At 42.1% G+C, this 19759-nt stretch overlaps 1 protein-coding gene across 4 annotated transcripts in view; it reads left to right on the top strand.

Annotated features, from left to right (window-relative positions):
* Window positions 1–19759, top strand: part of LOC106656247 (calcitonin gene-related peptide type 1 receptor-like) — a 140629-nt gene that overhangs the window by 81548 nt on the left and 39322 nt on the right. The gene's annotated exons all lie outside the window — the stretch shown is intronic.

Below are 19759 nucleotides of genomic sequence, written 5' to 3'. Positions count from 1 at the left end.
GATGAAATAACGAAATAATATCTGCGACTGCTGCTGCGGCATTTATGCAAAGTGAGAACGTCGCGAAACCACTCACATCCATCGTCATTCGACGTTCGGCAATTTCGGTTTAACTCCGCGTGGCTGCGGTAAACAAATTTGCCAGTTTCATAAACTATTTAACGCCTCGGCTTCCACCGAATGTGTTTGAATTAACTCAGCTGTTGCGCTATATATAGAGGTTTCAGTTGGTAACTACGCATACATATATCGTACACGCTGCAGGAAGATACTGCCATGTAGCGCCGAGACTCGCATGTACGACTACTCGTGCTATATAGTATAGCGATATATAAGCTGGAAAATCGATCGGTATAAGTTTCTAATTCGTAGCTTGTTCGTTAGGAGATAGTTACGAAACTCGAAGATCTTCATTGAATCGTGACAAACTAACACATAATAACGAGAAAAAAATCTTTCGGTAAGCATAACGTGCGGTTTCTGGTCTGTGCTGTGGAGCTTACACCGGAAACTTTCCTCGAGCTCTCTCTCTATCTCGGTATAACGATTAAGTAAGATGTTTGCGATTCTTCGCTCGAAGCACTAATTTTGCGAGCGATTATAATAGCCAACAAAGCAAGTGGTAAAGCATCAATTTAGTCGGCCACGCGCGCGAAACCTTATACACATTATATCGATATCTAGCTATATCAACGCGACGCGCCAAATGGAAAAATGATAGCACTCATCTATCCGGAATGAATATTGAAAAAAAAAATATATGAATATCGACGTGCGCGGGGTCGTCGATCCACGGGTTAAATTAATATATAATCGTTTATATAGCCCCCGCGCGACTACCTATATATCGAATCGCGATATTTAAGGGGTAAAATCGAGTTGCACGTTTATGGGTGCGCGCGGTAAAGGCAAATAAACGCGCGTATATGCATACGCTCCATTCACACTTCAATGATTATCGCATTAATCTAAATTGGCTGCATCGATTTATATGTTAAAGCGTATAGGTATAGATGAGTGTTGGTCTATGTGGCTCACTTTACGCTATATATCTCTCGGCGTGCGTTGATTACTCTCATTCCCTGTGATTTTCTATATATCTATATGGATAATCGCGAGTATATATTATAATGCAGTTCAATAAATATTTTCGATTTTGCCGATATATGAAGCTGAACCGGGTATTTATTTATAATTCTATATCGCAGTGGAAGTAATAAATCGCCGCTCGACGAATATATGTTATATTATGTGCGTGTAGTGTGTACTATATAATAATATCGGGTAAACATGCCACGCCAGAGTGGACGGCGCGAATATTTACGAATATAATAAATTAAAATATTTCAAAATATGATTTTTTAAAGGCTCGCTGTCGACGATAGAAATCCGATACGAGAGTACCCGGAGCTTTGCCCAGTGTTATTAAATAAATATAATAATAAATCTATAAATTTCTATACGCCAGCGGCGATGTATAATATTCAACGATCTACTTACCCCGTGTGTATGTGGATGTCTTTTTCCAGTGAAAATTGTTTGCGCGTGTTGGGCATTATGAGTTACTTGATTTCCGCGAAAAACAAGCGAGCAAAGATTGGCCGACTCTCGACATAGGGGCTGAACGTACGCTGGGCTATTTCGACGACTATGCTCGGCACTCATGCGTAAAGCGTCGCGTAACTCACGCACTCACTTGTTTCGACTCGCTCGTGCTGTGCGTGTCCGTTCGAGTTGCTCACCGAAACAACTGCACAACAGAGTTCGTGCTGCTGCCTTCTACCGTTCTACTATACGGGCTGCCAGTACACGTTACGACGCCACACAGTGAACAACGAAACATCGCATCGACTGCCGCAAGTGATCCTCGCGACAAAAGTAAAAAATATTCCATAAGCGACTGCAGTGCATTGTGTTTGTGGGTGAACTTAACCATGTTAAAATTCAATAAAAATGCCCGTGGTGAAAAAAGCGGTGGAAAAAACGACTACGATTCCGAACAAATGTTTAACCTTGGCCAAGCCAACCTCGTTAAATTAAAGAGATTGCGTCAAGAGGTCAATTGGGATATTGCAAAAGAACGACATAAACTGCTTAATGAACTGTATTTTTTAATCGACGATTGGAAGGGCCAACTCCCTAACCTCCGGGACGTGTTTCGGACCGAAGAAATCGATTGGCTTCTCGCGGAAGATATGAAGAACACCAAATACCTTGATTTCGAAGTTCCCATCATCGACTTTGTGGTCAAGAGCGGCTACCAAGACGAAGCCATTCTCGATGCAGATGGCAAGCCGATATTGTATCGCAACACTGCAGTGCACCGCGGGACCGAACCCGATAAAAAGTACTATAACCGGGATAAACACGTCCGTCAGCTTTTTAAGATATACAAGTGCGAAGTGAATTACGCCAACGAGTCAGGGCTCACTCATTTCCACGTAGCCTGCGAGACTGGATGCGTCGACGTGGTGAAGCAATTCCTCGATCTCGGCCAAAATCCCAATGTTTTAATGGAAAAAACGGGTGATTCGCCGCTTCACGTGGCTCTCAATTATCGTGGTTACTGCAGCGACATGATCAATTTGCTGCTGCAAAATGGCGCCAACCCTAATTTGGCCAACAGGGACGGATCGACAATTTTGCACGCGGCCGCAATAAAAAGCAAGAATTACGTAGTGAAGATGGTGTTCGAGCTCACGAGCCAAGATCATCTACCGGTACAAATTGACGCTCAAGACAAGTTGGGTAGGACACCGTTACACTTGGCAACAGCTCAACACAGCACCTACACCAAAGAAATAACCAAGTTCCTGCTGAGAAACGGCGCGGATCCAAATTTGCCCGATCAAAATGGATTGACGGCTCTGCACATGATTTGCAAAAGAGACAACGACGATGATATGGTGGAGAATTTATTCGAGATCTGCGAAGAAATCGATCAGTCGGTGGAGATCGACGCCGTGGACAAACTGGGGCGGACACCCCTTCAGTTCGCTGTGGCGAATCTTTTGCCGGGTGTGGTCAAGTTTTTATTGGATAATGATGTCGACCTGTCCGAATTTGTTTTCCCCACGGATGATTACTTTGCCGAGGGAATCGACTTGAATCATTTTCTAACGATGATGAAGTATAAATTCAGATACAGATTGAGACTAGCTGCAAGTGCTTTGGGCGTCGTCGAGCAGTTGGAAGAATACGGATACGAACTGGAGCGAAACGGCGCCTTGACGATAATGAAATTTTTCGACAAGTACGGGCTGTTCGAGAAGTTAGCGGATCGCGAAGACCGTTTGGATGACAACGTATGTTTCGAGATGGAAGCTCAAGATCTGGAGGTAACTGAAGATCTGTCGCTCTACGACGTGACCCGTCTACGACCCGAAGAGGCAGAAGATTTGCTCACATATTCGGACTTTTTCGAGTTGGCGAACTTGAATGATCACGTGGGCTACAGCAGCAGCTACAGCAAGGCATGTACCGCGCGTCTGTGCGAGATAATGGCCAGAGGATTTTTTCGGCGTTGGGCATTTGATCCTTTCATGGAGCTGACGGGCCACCAGTTGCCGATTCTTTGCTCTGAAAAAATCATCAAGCTGTTCACGAACGAAGATTTGTGTCATATTTGTTTGGCGGCTGCAGGACAAAAATGCACGGAAATACGTGACGCGATATTTTTCCTATATGACTCGGACTCGGACGACAGCTGCTTTTAATTTCATGTTTTGTCTTCTTTCTGTGCAGCGATCTGTGGGAAATGATATCAAGGAGATCCTTTGCATATTTATTTTTGTTAAAATAATCACTGTGTATCTATGAACGAAGATTTGCGGCTTATTTGTTTGTAGGCCAAAGTTCAAATCTAGTAATAATAAAATGCTCTTGTGCAGGTGTTATATGTAATAGATTTTTCATACCATTTAAATAAATATATCTGAAAATAATGAACTCATTAATTTACTTGGATTTAGATTTTATTGTTTTTTCCTTTCGTTATATTTACTAAAAGTAAAATATAAACATTTTTCATCTTGACGTTGTTTTTTAACAGTTGCTTTTCATTTCCTTCTATTTTTTTATAACGAATTGAGTCAATCGTTACCGTCCGATTAAAATTAGTTGAAAAAACTAGTTTTTCAATTCTAAACAGAATCGAAAAAGTCGACGTGAAGCAGTCATGTTCATAATTCATAACGTTAATATTCGGTAAAAACGATGTAAATCAACCCGCAGACGATGATGTCAACGAATGCTTGCGATGGAGAACTCGATTCTTTGGTTTTTATCGCGCGCATCTCGGGTAAATAAATCTAATCATGCATCGCGTCTTCTCGTTATTTTATTGGATATAATAATGATATATTTTATACAATTATGTATGGATGATTCTTCATTTATGTATGCGTTATTAAATAAATCGTCTCATACCAGAGGTGTCTGAATTCCAAAACTTAACGAACCCTATGCGACAATTTTGATTATTCAAATTAAACTTGTTAGGCATGTTGGATATAAGAAGTCAAATTAATCCTCGCAAAAAACAAATGCGATATTTAATCGTAAAACATACGGTGCGCCTTTCACGCATAAAGATTGGCTGGCGGCGTTCAATGCGGTGTCGCGAAACATTGCTCGTTGCTTCTGCGACGACTACACTTATAAACGGCGCTAAAAGTATTTTGTAACATAAACATCTACATCGTGTACGTTGTAAATGTACATCTCTCGCACTCGCTTGTCTTGCTCGCGCTCTGTGCATGTCGCTGCGTGTTGCTCGCTCAAAGGACGTCGTATAGGCGTCGCGCTGCCATTGTATACCACCTCAGTGTACGTTACGACGCCGCCGAGTGAACAACGAAAAGTTACATTGGCTGCCGCAATTGATTCTCACGACAAAAGTGAAAAATATTCTATTTTTTATAAAGCGACTGTGTGTTTTTTAGTGAATCATGCCTCGTGCGTATAAAAAGTTCAAGAAGTCCAAAAAAAATCCAACGAAAGTGGCCATGGTGGAGGCGGTGCCAAGTGCCAGCCTGGCGAGATTGAAGGAAATGCGTAAAAAAGTCAATTGGGATATTGAAAGTGAACGACGCGAATTACTAGATCAACTTTATCCTTTGTTCAAAGATTGGGAGGGCCAACTTCCTAACATCGGCGAGATTTTCAAGACGGAAGAAATTGATTGGCTTCTCACGGAGGATATCAATAAATCTGTCTACCCTGATTTCAAAGTTCCCATTATCGAGTTTGTGGCTCGAACCGGCTACAAGGATGAAGCCGTTCTTGATAAAGACGGCAAGCCGATTTTGTGTCGCACCACACCATTGCATAATAGAAGCAAAAGAAAGTGCTATCACTGGGATCGAAGTGTCCAAGAGTTGTTTAAAATATACAAGTTTGACGTGAACTACACCGACGAGTCCGGATTCTCGCATTTCCACGCCGCTTGCGAGGCAGGATGCGCCGATATTGTACAGCAGTTCCTCGAGCTCGGCCAAGATCCCAATTTCCTCGTAGAAGGAACGGGTGATTCGCCGTTAAAATTAGCTCTAAAAAACAAGAATGAAGATGTAATCAAGCTGCTGTTGAAAAGTGGGGCTGATCCAAATCTGGCCAACAAGAACGGATCGACACCTTTGCACGTTGTGTCCGAGTCAAACCACAATGCTTACTTGGTGGAGTGGTTGTACGAGCTGAGCAACGATAAATATCATCCAGTGCAAATTAATGCACAGGACAAGTGGGGCCAGACACCGTTACACAATGCTGTACACTGGGACGCAAGCTTTATTGCCGTAATACTGCTGAGAAACGGCGCGGATCCGAGTTTGCCCGACCATAATGGATTAACAGTTCTACACATGATCTGCAAGAGAGACAACGACGACGATGGATTGATGGAGAGGCTATTCGAGATCTGCGAAGAATTCGATCGACCGATGCAGGTCGACGTCGTAGACAAAGAAGGCCGGACACCGCTGCAACTGGCCGTAGCGAGTATTTTGCCGGGTGCGGTCGAGTTTTTATTGGATAACGGGGCCGATTTGTCCGAATTCGTTTTCCCCACGGATGATTACTTCGCCGAGGTCATCGACTCGTTTCAATTTCGAACGATGGTTCAATATAAATTGAGATACAGATTGAAACTGGCGTCGGGTATTTTTTTGATCATCGAACACCTAGAAGATTACGGATACGAATTGGAACGAAGCAACGTCTTGACGATAGTGAAATTTTTCGACAAGTATGGATTGTTCGAAAAGTCAGCGGATCTCAGAGACAGTTCGACCAACTTTGACGCATGGTTCAAAATGCAAGCTGAAGATTTGGTGGTAACTGAAAATCTGTCCCTCTACGACGTGATCCAGCTACGACCCGAAGAGGCGGAAGAATTACTTTCATATTCGGACTTCTTCGAATTATCGCGCTTGAATGATTATGAGACCGCCCGCAGCAGCTATAGTCATGCATGTACTGTGCGTTTGTGCGAGATAATGTCCAGAAGATTTTTCCGACGTTGGGCATTACATCCTTTCCAGGAGCTGACAAGTAACCGGCTGCCGATTCTTTGTTCTGAACAAATCATCAATCAGCTTATGAACGCGGATTTATGCCACATTATCTTGGCGGCTGCAGGACTAAAGTGTACGGCGACGAATGACTCAACATTTACCACATACGACTCGGATTAATTTCATGCATTGTACTTCTGTTCACATTAATTTTTTGTTTTGCACCTATGAACCAAAATAGGACGTAGGTGTTGTTAAGTGTAATAGATTTTTATTACCATTCAAATAAATAAATCTAAAAATATTGAATTAATTAATATGGTTGGTTTTTATTATTTTTTTTGTTTTACTTTTATTTCAGTTTTATTAACAACAAATGATATAAAAAATTCACATTCTGTGACTGCTATTTTATTGTTACTTTTCGTTCCATTTTATTTTTTCAATGATATTTTTAATAGAATTTTTATACATAATTGACAAGTTGTGTTGTTGTTACCGCATTCATGAAAACAGATAGAAAATGCTACATCTTTTTAATGCTAAACAGAATTAGACGCAAAACGATGTTAGTAGACTCTGCTTGAGCGTGCCAACTTATGGTTAATATTATTTCATGCATCACGTCTTAGCTTTTTATTTAAATATTTTATAGCATAACCCTTCCGATCCCATACCAGCGGCGGTGTATATCCTACAATTCAACGAAATCTATTGACCTACCTTTGATTTTCTCAATATAAAACTTATTGTCACTCATTATAGGTATGAAAAGATAATTTTCGTGATAAACGAGCAAGCGCCGAGACTTTTCATATCAAACACAGAATCTTTCGCGCGTTCAAATTGTCCGAATTTTTTGAGTCTCCTCATTCGCTTTTGCAACGGCGATTCCGTCCCTATTATATCACGTGCAACGTCTTAGGCTGTGTAGTGTCGTATACCTATCTCTGTCTCTCTCACGCTCGCTTGCCTCTACTCGCTTGTGCTGTGCTGTGTGCGCGTTAGTGCTTGTCTCCGTGAGAGTTGCTCGCTCAAACGACGCATTGAGTTCGCGCCGCCATCTTGTCTTTGTCAGTATACGTTACAACGCCGCAGCGTAAACAAGTATATAGGTCGAATCAAGCGCAGAACACTCGCTGAGTGATTCTCGCGAGAAAAGTAAAAAATATTCTATATTTAATAAATTAGCGACTGCGCTGTTTTGTGTGTTTGTTAGTGAACTGAACCATGTCCGTGTCCAACGACAAAACCAATGAGAGTTATCATGACGATGACGATAGGGACAACGACCTTTACGCCGAGGAAATGTATCACTTTGGCAAAGCCTACCTCGCAAGATTGAAGAGATTCCGCCAGATGGTTAATTGGGAAATAGAAAGCGATAGACGTCAACAGCTCGATCAACTGTATCCCTTGGTCAAAGATTGGCAGGGCCAACTTCCAAATCTTCGAGATGTTTTTCGTCCCGAAGAAATCGAACGAATTCTCATAGAGGTTGTGAAGCCCCACGAGAGTGAACTTGATCCAGATCCAATCATTAAGTTCGTGATTAAGACCGGCTACAAGGACCAGCCCGAGGTAGATGAGGAAGACAAGCCATCGCGGCATCGTACCACCCGATTGCATTATGCGTTTAGGCGCTGTTTTCCTGACGGGAATACCGTGGTTGGTGATCTTTTTAAAATATACGACAGATTCGACGTAAATTACACCGACGAGTTCGGCTGTACACATTTTCATGTGGCCTGTGAGAATAACTGCGTCGACGTCGTTGAGAAATTCCTTGAGCTCGGTCAAGATCCCAATGTTCCCGATTGCCTTCCTCGAGAATCGGATACGGATTCGGTTGATCCCCCGCTGCACTTAGCTCTCAAACGCAATCACAAGAAGGTGGTCGAATTGCTGCTAAAAAGTGGGGCTGATCCGAATTTGACTAACAAAAACGGATCAACAGCTTTGCACGTTGTATCGTACTACGTGGACTTGGTGAAGATGTTATTCGAGCTCAGCAACGACAAATATCGACCGCTTCAAGTCAACGCCCAAGATAAGAGAGGCTGCACACCGCTACACTTGGGATATTACAACAGCTTGATTGCCGAATTGCTGCTGAAAAACGGCGCAAATCCGAATTTGGCTAATGAGAAAGGATTAACAGTTGTGCACTTGATTTGCCATAGATATAGATTACGCGTTAACAACGATGATGAGTCGATAAAAATATTTTTCAAAATGTGCGAAGATAATCATAAAACGTTGCAAGTCGATGCCCGAGACAAGAAGGGTCGGACACCTCTGCAATTAGCCGTGGGGAATTTATTACTGAGTACAATCGAGTTTCTATTGGATAAAGGTGCCGATCTGTCTAATTTTGTTTTTCCCACTGAGAATGACTTCGCCGAAAAATTGAGTTGGTATAGTTTTAAAAGAGAGCTTAAAGAAACTTTGAGATTAAAATTGAAATTAGCGTCGAGTATTCTAATCATCGTCGAGTGCTTAGTGAAAAAAGGATATGAATTGAAAAGAAGCGACGCTCTATCGATAATGAAATTTTTTGACATGTACGGATTGTTCGCGAAGTCAGAAAATCCTGGAGAATGTTTATGCGACGACGAGATTTTCGCGGAGGAAGCGGAAGATCAGATGATAAATGAGTGTCTGTCTCTTTTGGACTTGATTCACTTACGACCCAAACATGCAGAAAAACTACTCACGTATTCCAATTACTTCGAGTTGGCGTTTTTGAATGATCATCGGAAGCTTCCCAAAATTTACAGTGAGAAATGTACTGAACACCTATGCGAAAAAATGGCCAGAGGATTTTTTCGACGGTGGACACTGGATTATTTTTTGGAGCTTACGCACCACCAACTTCCAATTCTCTGCTGCGATATGATCATCGAAACGCTTACGAACGAAGACTTATGTCATATTTGCTTGGCGGCTACAGGCCAAAGGTGCTTGAAGAAAAATAATTACTCGGACTTTTTTAAATTGCTTAGAAATAACTACATGTAAAGTACTCCGTTTTTTTCTCAGTTATCAATTTTTTTGTTGTGACAACAATTTTCGAGTGTACCTATGAACGAAGATTTTTAGCATAGTTTCTTTGCAACTACAGGTCAAAGCTCGTCGTGGTTGAAGTATTATTTGTAAGTGTTTTTACATTTAATAGATTGTCTAAATTATTCAAATGAATAAATTGAAAAAATATTAAATCATTTATTAATTTACATTTGAATTGTTTTTTGTTTTATTTATGAAATTCCTAGATGAAGTTTTATATTTACAGTTATTCATATAATGTAGCTGCTTTATTCAATTTTATTTTTCATAAAAATTTACAAACGATTTGTACCAATCGTTACCGCACTCGTGTAGAGCTATACTTTAAAAAAAAATTACATAATAGAACGGCGTTGTAATGCTACAGACAGAATCAAAACATTGGCGTCTGAAAATGACAACGTGTCGAAACAATACCGACTCGACACAGCACCACCGAAAATCGATTGATGATTGATTTTAAACGCGCTCTGGACGCTCTAAATGTGCGCGCACGGATCCAATAAATCATGCATCGCGTCGTCGCTTTATTTCATTTTATTATAATTATTTTTTCCCGATAAAACAATGTACACATACGCGTGCTGCAATCGACAAGGTAAGAGAACTCGTCCGTCGTTGAGTTGTTACTGCTGCTGCAGCAGTACCGGTGACGAAATTCGACGTACATTCGCGCACGGTCGAACGAAACGAATGCGTGTATAATCTACGTCGCGCGCGATCGCGGATGGCCTCATAATTCTGGGCACTCGCTATATATACGTCGTGTGACTCAATTTGCAACTGTATTATACATAGATATCGCATACGTACATATAGAGAATAGGGGATAGGACGCGTACGTCGTCGCGCCCCCGTGCGTGCGCGCATCGTCATCGTATATATAGAAACTAATCAAGTCATCGCGCGAGAGCTCGGCGTCGCGCCGGAGCCAGCAGAGAACTGCAGCAGATTTACGTATGCGCTTCACGATCGCCTATACTCCGCATCGGCGGCAGCAGCAGCTGCGCGGCTTATCAAAAGCCGCTCGCTCAGTTCGGCTCAAACTGCTGCTGCAGCTACACATACATACGATTGCGCGCAAATCAAAAACATACCGAGTCTGAGCTATATATACGTAGGTACATATTCGCTTTGAAGCATGAGCAGGATACCACCGTGTACGCGAGTCGCTGATATAACTCACGCACACATAGATCCGCGCCTGCCGATTATTATGCACGAACGTCGACGCGCATACATACCGTGGATAGATACTGTGCACGGCTGTGAGCCTATATTAAGTACGGATATATATAGGCCAAAGGAAAGATCATCCGCACGTGCGTATACGTATATGTGTGCGTTGTATTTTTTCGTTGTTGCGACTGGAGCATCGACAAAGCATGTCACCGGCCGCGACGCGAGTAGATACAGTATCTCGGATTTATGCGAGTTCGCGTGTATTTGTGTCGCGCACCCACCCAACGGCAACCCGATATAGCAGTTGATAATGAACTATTGATCACTGTGTGCCGAGTTTAGAACTTTCAAAGCCTTCATTTAGCCGAGTGCCGTATATATACTATATGTATTATAATATGCACTGCGTGTACGTAGCTCGAAATCGACTTGTTTATTATTACCACTGGCTAACTCTCGCAGCTGCTGAATTATTATTATTATTATTTTCAATATCATTTCGTTATTACCATTATCATCATCGTCGTCGTCGAGCTTTTTTATATATTCCTGTCCTCGTTATTTTTTCTCTTGTCAAAGTTTAAACTCCCACATCTCTTTTGTGCATATACTAGTTATGTATGTATGTGTGGTTTCGCACAAAATAAAAAAGATAGCAGCAGCAGCGGCGGCTCACGTTTCGATGCGCTAATTGACACAGCTGAGTCGTTTCACTGTGTGCAGCAGCAGCAGCAGCAGCACAGCTGGAAAAAGTGGAGTTTAAAAAAAACATAGAAATAAAAGATAAAATTGACTTTTTCCCAACATTTGCATTTTCTAGGTGACGAGTTTTGTGCTTTTGACCGTCGCCACCGTCAGTACCACGCTTTTCGAGCTTTTTAGCCGCGCGCGCTCGAATATAATAATAGGTATATTTAAACGGGCTCGAAAATCATCGAACCTCGACACAAGTTTCACGAAGAAAAGTAAAAAAAATTAATAAATGAAAATCACAACGTCGCTCATGCATAAAATCACGCTTTTGGCTTATATTATGGAGCGCGTGATTAATCTCTTCGCAGGAGAATATTTTTCTCAATTAGCTCTCTCTGGACTTCTTCTTGCTTTAACTACTCTTTCACACACACACACACGCGTATAGATATATGAGATAACATAGTAAAGGTCGGCAAGGCCGTACTGTATTACAATGACTCACTTTCCTACGGCCTCGAGTAAAAAGATTCGGATCTCCAGCTAGCTCTTAATCGTCCATTTACGACAAATTTATCCTCTCGCTGTGTTGCCGTGAGCCAAAGAGCCACATGATATATACGTAATATTCAGCTTTTCGCGCGCGAGCTTGCTCGATAATATATTAGTAGTAGCAAGAAGCACACAGCAGTTGCTATATAGCAGCTTGCCGAGCTTTCGCGCAAGTTTTCCCTTTTATTCTTTCCTACGATACTTTTTCAGCTGCACCTCGCTTTCCTCCTCTTTCACTTAGTCGCATATAGGTAGCATATAATGCACGCACATGCAGTGCACGAGAGGGAGAGAGAGACGGAGAGCTGTATACGCCCAACGGCTTAATAATGCTAATGCACGCTTCCGCGCGCGAGCCCGCTATCAGAAAGTAGCCAGACGTAATTTTATCCTCGTTCGCGCTCCGAAGGTGCAGCTAGCCCCCACTATATGCAGTAACAGTAGCAGTCGGTGGAAAAACAAAACAAAAAAAATATGTATAAAGCAACTCTCGCACTGAATTACATCGGAGCTGCAGCAGCAGCAGCAGCGCATTCTTGGCTCGCGCTGCTTTTCCGTATACTTTTATCAAGATGGAAAGAGGGAAATGGTATATATACGCGCCCGCGGGGCATATAAAAAGCAAAGTTTGTGGTTTCCCGCTTGGGAATTTACGATTTTTCAACACTTTAGTGGCCCCTTCGCGTGCGACACGTGCTGCTGCTGCTGCTACACATGGTGCGGCAGCGCGATTGATCTAGATGTATGTATATCGTAATACGTAAAGTAAATACACGTGTACCAAGTCGCTCGGTGCAGAAATCAGGTTGTGCTAGGTTGTCGCCAATATAAGCTTAGAGCTGATGTTGCTACTGCTGCTGCTGAGTGCTCGAGTGGAAAGCGAGAGAGAAATAGAGAAAAAAAGATGGAATCCTTTACAGATCGGATTGCTGTTGGTGACTCTATTGCTCGGTTCGCTCGTGATCGTATTTATATACAAACACGACGAGTAGAGTAGCGACTTTTGCTGCTTTACTGCCTTCTGTTTTGGCGGGGCGTGATATTGCTTTTTCTTGATACACGTGTCGCGCGCACACACATTCAACTGAATACCCGCAGGTATACAATCAGAAAAAGGAGTGAGCGCGGCACGATCTGCCTCGAGGGGGTGAATTCGATCGACTGACTGAATGTAATTTGACGAATTCGTTGACTCGATTTGTGTTTACTAACTGCGTGGGTTTGTTTAAAGACTACCGCGTATATATAAATGCACGTATCGGTATACGACCGCACGCGAGCGCTGCATTTCCGCTGATGCGATTGCGTATACATTTATATAGCAGCAGCATCATTGAGTAGTATAGATCGTAAAACTCGGTATTTCCTCGCGAGCGAATTCAAGCATTTTTTTTTCTTTTTATTTATTGTCAATTCCCGTAACTGGCAGGGATTTGCTATTCTTTCTGCGTGTGCTTTTTCTATGAATGCCATTTCTACGAAATTCAAAGAGTCTAAAAATTCATCGCGCACTTTCAGGATCCCACGAATCCTTTGACGATCGTCGTCGAGTCAACACGATTAAAAAGTAAAATATAAAGTAGTCCCTTTTGCGCGCGCTGGTCTTTTGCCCCGGCCATTTCGAAAATCAATTCAACTTTGCGTAAATGCACTGCACGACTCGAAGCTTTGCTGCAGCAGTAGTCCGGACGAATTTAACCACGCGAACGGCGACTGTCGTATGCGGTTCGGGAAATTACGACTTTGGACGGCGTGTGCAGTGCCGTATGCAGCTCTACTCTGCCCCGCTCTTGGTATATTTACTCTTCTTTCGCTGGGCAATAAACGGCTAGTTTTAGTCGCGCGAAGCTTTGCAAGCACGGGTCGGCGGCGCCGCCGAGGAAAGTTCGCCACCTCGAAAAGCATTGTACATCCGAGATTCTTTGTTTTTCGTGCGCGCGCGTCATTAAACACTTTATTATGAGCGTTACGGGGCGTGCGTGTATACGTGTCTACTGTAATATATAGTTCGCTGCTGCTCGGGGTACACGTATATACGTATATACATCGTGTGTGCTTGTGAGTCGCTCAGCTTTGAGCCGCGCGTGATACAGTCCAGAGTCGCGCGCGAACTAGCTGGCTGCTGGTGGCTGGCTCGAGACATAATAGAAACATATTGCTCGACTCGTAGCCATAGTGCATAACGAGCGCTAATGCAGTATTATAACGGCTTTAATATACAATGTATGCACACGCGTCATATAGAATACGTATATATATGAACAATTCCATAACTTTCTTGCCAAGATTTACTTTTTGGCTAGAAATGGGTCACATTGTTTTTTTCATTGGACAATTGTACAATAAACTTTGGTTTCTTACGATAAAGATATATTCATCATAATGAGAATTGTGCGAGAACGTAAGGAATCAATAACATCTGTTCTCTACTTTCCATTCATTCTTAATTATTCAATTATTATTAAGAAATTTTTTAATTTTTAGTCACATAATAAGTGAGTATCGATAGAGAACATTTATTTTCATTTGATATGTAGGCCGACTTAATTATTAAGTGACAAAATATAAGCGGATAAATTAATGTTTTCATTGAAAGAAATATTGATATAAACAATCTTGATATTGTCCCTTGTTTACTGAAAATTTATACAGCAAAACAAACTAGTATGAGTGTTGTCTTTAACGACGAAACAAGACACAATACCGAACCAACAATTCTTCTCATTCAATTTTCGTAATACTATAAAGAAAAATCAATCTTTCAATTTAGGCATCGAAATGGATAAATATGAAAAAAAATCCGAACCAGTTATCTCCAAAAATAACTTAAGTACACACAATAAACAAAAAGATTACGCATGCGACAAATGCGAGAAGAAATTTGTTAAAAAGTCGAACTTGTTTATGCATAAAATGGCAGTGCACGAAGGTCGTAAAGATTTTGCATGCGATAAATGTAAGAAGAAATTTGGACTCAAATCGAATTTGCTCCGCCACCAAAAGACAGTGCACGAAGGTCGTAAAGATTTCGCATGTGACATATGCGAGAAGAAATTTGGACATAAACAGCATTTACTTGAGCACCAAAGGTCAGTACACGATAGTCGCAATGATTTCACATGTGACAAGTGCGAAAAGAAATTTACACAAAAAGTGAATTTGCTCAGCCACCATAAGACAGTACACGAAGGTCGTAAAGATTTTGCTTGTGACAAGTGTGAGAAGAAATTTGGACTCAAATCGAATTTGCTCCACCACCATAAGACAGTGCACGAAGGTCGTAAAGATTTTGCTTGTGACAAGTGTGAGAAGAAATTTGGACTCAAATCGAATTTGCTCCACCACCAAAAGACAGTGCACGAAGGTCGTAAAGATTTCGCTTGTGACAATTGCGAGAAGAAATTTAAACAAAAAATGGGTTTGCTCATACACCAAAAGACAGTACACGAAAATCGCAAAGATTATGAATGTGATAAGTGTGATAAGAATTTTGGACAAAAACCGCATTTGATCTCCCATCAAAAGACAGTACACGAAGGTCGTAAAGATTACGCATGCAACAAAAATCGCGAGAGAAAATTTGGAAGTGATGATCCCAAAAACTGCTCATTATCCGCGAGTGTGAGGAGAAATTCTGAAAAGGATACCATTCGCAAAAGTCTAAAAGAATTGCTCATTTTCGATGATGATGACACTATTTTGTAATGAAAATATACGATTGATAAAATTCTCAATGTATGAAGTAAAAATAAATCGATAAGATAAAATCGTTATTTAGATGTACTTTAAAAAGGTCATTGATGCGATCGTTGACCGGTATCTCTTGCTTTTTTGTGTCAAAAAGTCGAGGGGGAGTAAGTGCAGTGGTTGTGGTCATGTCAAACACTCTCAAACATCACATATCGTTCCTCTAAATTTATAGAACGTAAAAAAACAAAACCCAATGTTTATTACAAGCGTCCAATGAAAACAAAATTTGAGCCGTTTCCAGCCAGAAATTTGGCGAGTAAATTGTAGAATTGCTCATATAGATACGTATTTCTATATGAATGTGTGTACTTGTATAATAATAATGCGCTCGCTCTCGCTCGGAGCCACTACCACTGCATTACGGCAGCCTAGACACGGCGTCCAAAAGCAGCCGAGCCCCATACGTTATATCGAGATTTGCTCTAGTCCTGCGACATGGCACACATGCACACATCATACGAGTGTGTAGGCGCATTAGCACTTCACTCGAAGAGGTCAGCAGTAATTTCACGCGTATATATCGCGGCGCGTCGAGTCGCTCAAACACGTCGCACGCGTATATATAATACACTGCACATTCGCACTCGAGTCGATGTATAATATACACGTGTCCTTTTCTCTCTCGCTCTCTGACTGCGACAGGCCGTCGCCGTTGCCCCGCGCGCACACCACCGCGCGTCACACCGTGTGAGCTTTTGAATCGAGTGCACTTCGACTTCAGCGTGTGTGGGTAGGATATATGTGTGCTCGTACGCGGTTTGTCGGAGCATTCTTGACTTTATCGTTGACTGCGGTATTTTGGCACGAATCGCTCGCCCAGCAGCATAAGCGAGCATTGTGTCATTTATTATTATATTATAACTCTCTCTTTGCGGTGGAAAAGAAAACATTCGCTCCGCATATGTAACGATTGTCAAGTTCACCACTACTCTCGTGCATATTCCTGTACGGTATTAATGTGTACGTTGAGACTTGTCGCACGAACTCGAGGATACATTGTAACATGTGGGTATTATAGCACAAGCATCATGCATATTCATTGAGTTGCGGATCGCAGTCGCCTTAGACCGAGAAAATCGATAGATATAAGATTCGCATCGGCGAGTATTCATTCACATCGCCATTTATGGCTCCGGATATATATTCTACTTTTCAGTTTATACTTAAACTGTTAATTTCATTTTACCACTTGCAGCTTTACAGTTATGAAGGTACTCGCCATCTAGCGGTGGCGACAAAAATTATCGTATTTAGAAAAATTGTCATTTTTAGGTAATTCAAATAGCACAACTCTCGGCGCTTGCTCACGGCCGAAAATATCGCGGTGCACACCCGCTATATTTGTGATTCGTATTTCACTGACGGATTGATCCCACGGATGAATTTTTAACGACACTCGAAAACGTATATATATCTCCATGCGTCGCATTTCGACGTATATATATATATGTGTGTGATACGTGAAAAGTTTGACGTTGACATCGTACGTACATATAGAGTCAGACCGACGATTATAAACTCTTGACATTTTCTATTTTCACTCTGTATCCTCGGAAAACTGTAGCGAGCTTCGTGCAAGTTTTATTATTTCAAACGTTTCCATCCCCCCACACACGCGCTTTCTCGCAGAGCGAGTCAATTTCCACGGGCAATTGGCAAATTAAACTCGAGTTCTATACCTGGTACATGTATATTCTATCTCTAAAAGTAAATGGCGCATTCGTTTACTCAAACGCAATAACAATAATCTCCCCTCGCTTCCAGTCGAATAATTATCCTTCCTTACGAATTGATTCATCGGCACACACATTACTCGTGCAGCCGTGTGCACGGATACGAAATAGGCACGCTCCACTAAAGCCTTGATTCCTTGAGCTCTGTACCAGCCCCCCCCCCCTCTGGTACACATATATACACCGTAATCCCGAAATTATACCGTTCCGTATACACATAGATACGTAACAGTTCTCGAGTCGGAGGATACGTGGGTACGTCTTAGCGCGAGCTAGGAGGGCTAAACGAGACATTATGCAGGCACGTGTGCATGCTACTGTACTCGTACTGTGCATATTGTGTTGATACGTATGCTGTAACCAAAGCGGATTTGCGGTTTCGGAGAGGTGCGAATCGTATGCTAAATTTGTTAGATATATACCAATGTAGCATTACGTGTGTCTGTGCAGGATATTTGCATTAGTGATTTTTCAAGGACGAGCGCGCTAACACCTTCGAATGCTTCGAATTAATCCGTATATTTGCTTTAACGATATAAAATTAGCAAGAAAATTAATGATAAACTGTAACGCGAGTCCTTTAATGGATAACTGTCTGCGTGCGCCACGATCGAGAGTTGCATGTTTCGTGAGAAGGGCACTTTTTTCATTTTGCAAAAAAAAACAAATCGGTATGCACGACCTTTTTTCCGATTCCTTTATTTTCTCGTTCCTTGAAATAACTGCCACGTACTCTTGGCGGATACTGCGTACACGAGTGATATTTCATCGATCAAACGAATGCGGGGAATACATGACACTGAACATGAAAAAAGTAGCATCATCGCCTAACGAGCATAATGGATTTCGAAAACGAGTTAGTTTCGAACTTTCGCGATTTACATGGTATAGCAGATAAAAATTCATCGACTGACTCGGAAGAGCCGCGCGTTGCGATAACTGGCTCAGATGGCCTCGCGCGAGCTTGCTGAACTGCGCTCGTGTATGGAAGCTTCGATATCAATACCGTAAAAGCTGCAGTGCCCGCGTAGATCACATGCCAACGCGTCGTTTGCATGAGAAGCTAATATGATAGACTTTACACGGCGCTGTCAGTTCGATAATTTTCTTGAAATTTTGTCGATTATAGAAAAGCGCGCGAGGTCGAAAAATTTTTACACGAACACGGTTGCTCCATCGTGTATTATACGGGTACGCGAGGTTATATTGTATTCATTACGCGCGAACGATGGCGCATCGATAATTATATATTCTCGGGCACTACTCGGTGTCGACATCATATTGTGCTGGGCGCATAACAAGCCTATCGTCTATACATAATGCATATCGAGGAGCGCGCTCGCGCTCGCTCTGGCAAGTATGGCAGAGAGAGCTGCGGCGTACACGCTCCTCATATACATCGCACTGGCGTTTTTCGCTGCCCGCGAAAACTCTTTTTCACTCTCATTTGAATTTGATAACAGATATCTTAATTCTGTAAAGTCCTATGGAATCCTGGATGAAAATGCAATCCAACGATGTATATAACATACCGAAAAAAGTTTATTTTCAACGAAATACGAGCGATTGAAAGAAAAATTCACTTCGCAAAAAACGTTCTTACCAAAAAGTGGTCAACCCAAAATGAGTTTCAGACCATTTGCTGTGTTCACGTCATACGCTTATACGTTGTCACACCGTCAATGTATATGATGTATGATCGAAATACAATAATAATAACACATTTTCGTACACTCATACATCAATACATACATACATACACATACACGTGAGGTTTTTCTTCTCGTAGAGTATTACCTCGATTATCCGATATACCCCGGTAGCCCACTAGAAGCTCTTGGTATGAATACCGACCCGGCGACGATGTTCTCCGAGGTAGTCGAGCTGTTTTCGCTATTTCGTTCACCAGGGTAGCCAACTCGATGCACCAAGTATGAATATCGACCCGGCGACGACTTTCTCCGAGGAAGTCGAACCGTTTTCGCTATTTCGTTCACCAGGGTAGCCAACTCGATGCACCAAGTATGAATATTGTCCCGGCGATGACTTTCCGCGAGGAAGTCGAAGTGTTTTCGCTACTTTATCACTCGGGTGACCTACACGGTGAACCAAGTATAAACATCGACCCGGCGACGACTTTCTCCGAGGAAGTCGAACGGTTTTCGTTACTTCGCCCACCCGGGTGACCTACTCGGTGCACCAGGTATTAATATCGACCCGGCGATGACTTTCCGCGAGGAAGTCGAAGTGTTTTCGCTACTTCATCAC

Source organism: Trichogramma pretiosum, unplaced genomic scaffold (assembly GCF_000599845.2).
Source record: "Trichogramma pretiosum strain Unisexual culture from Peru unplaced genomic scaffold, Tpre_2.0 scaffold4, whole genome shotgun sequence".
NCBI classification, from domain to species: domain Eukaryota; kingdom Metazoa; phylum Arthropoda; class Insecta; order Hymenoptera; family Trichogrammatidae; genus Trichogramma; species Trichogramma pretiosum.
The sequence above is the reverse complement of the archived record's forward strand: the minus strand, read 5'-3'. Positions and strand labels throughout refer to the sequence as shown.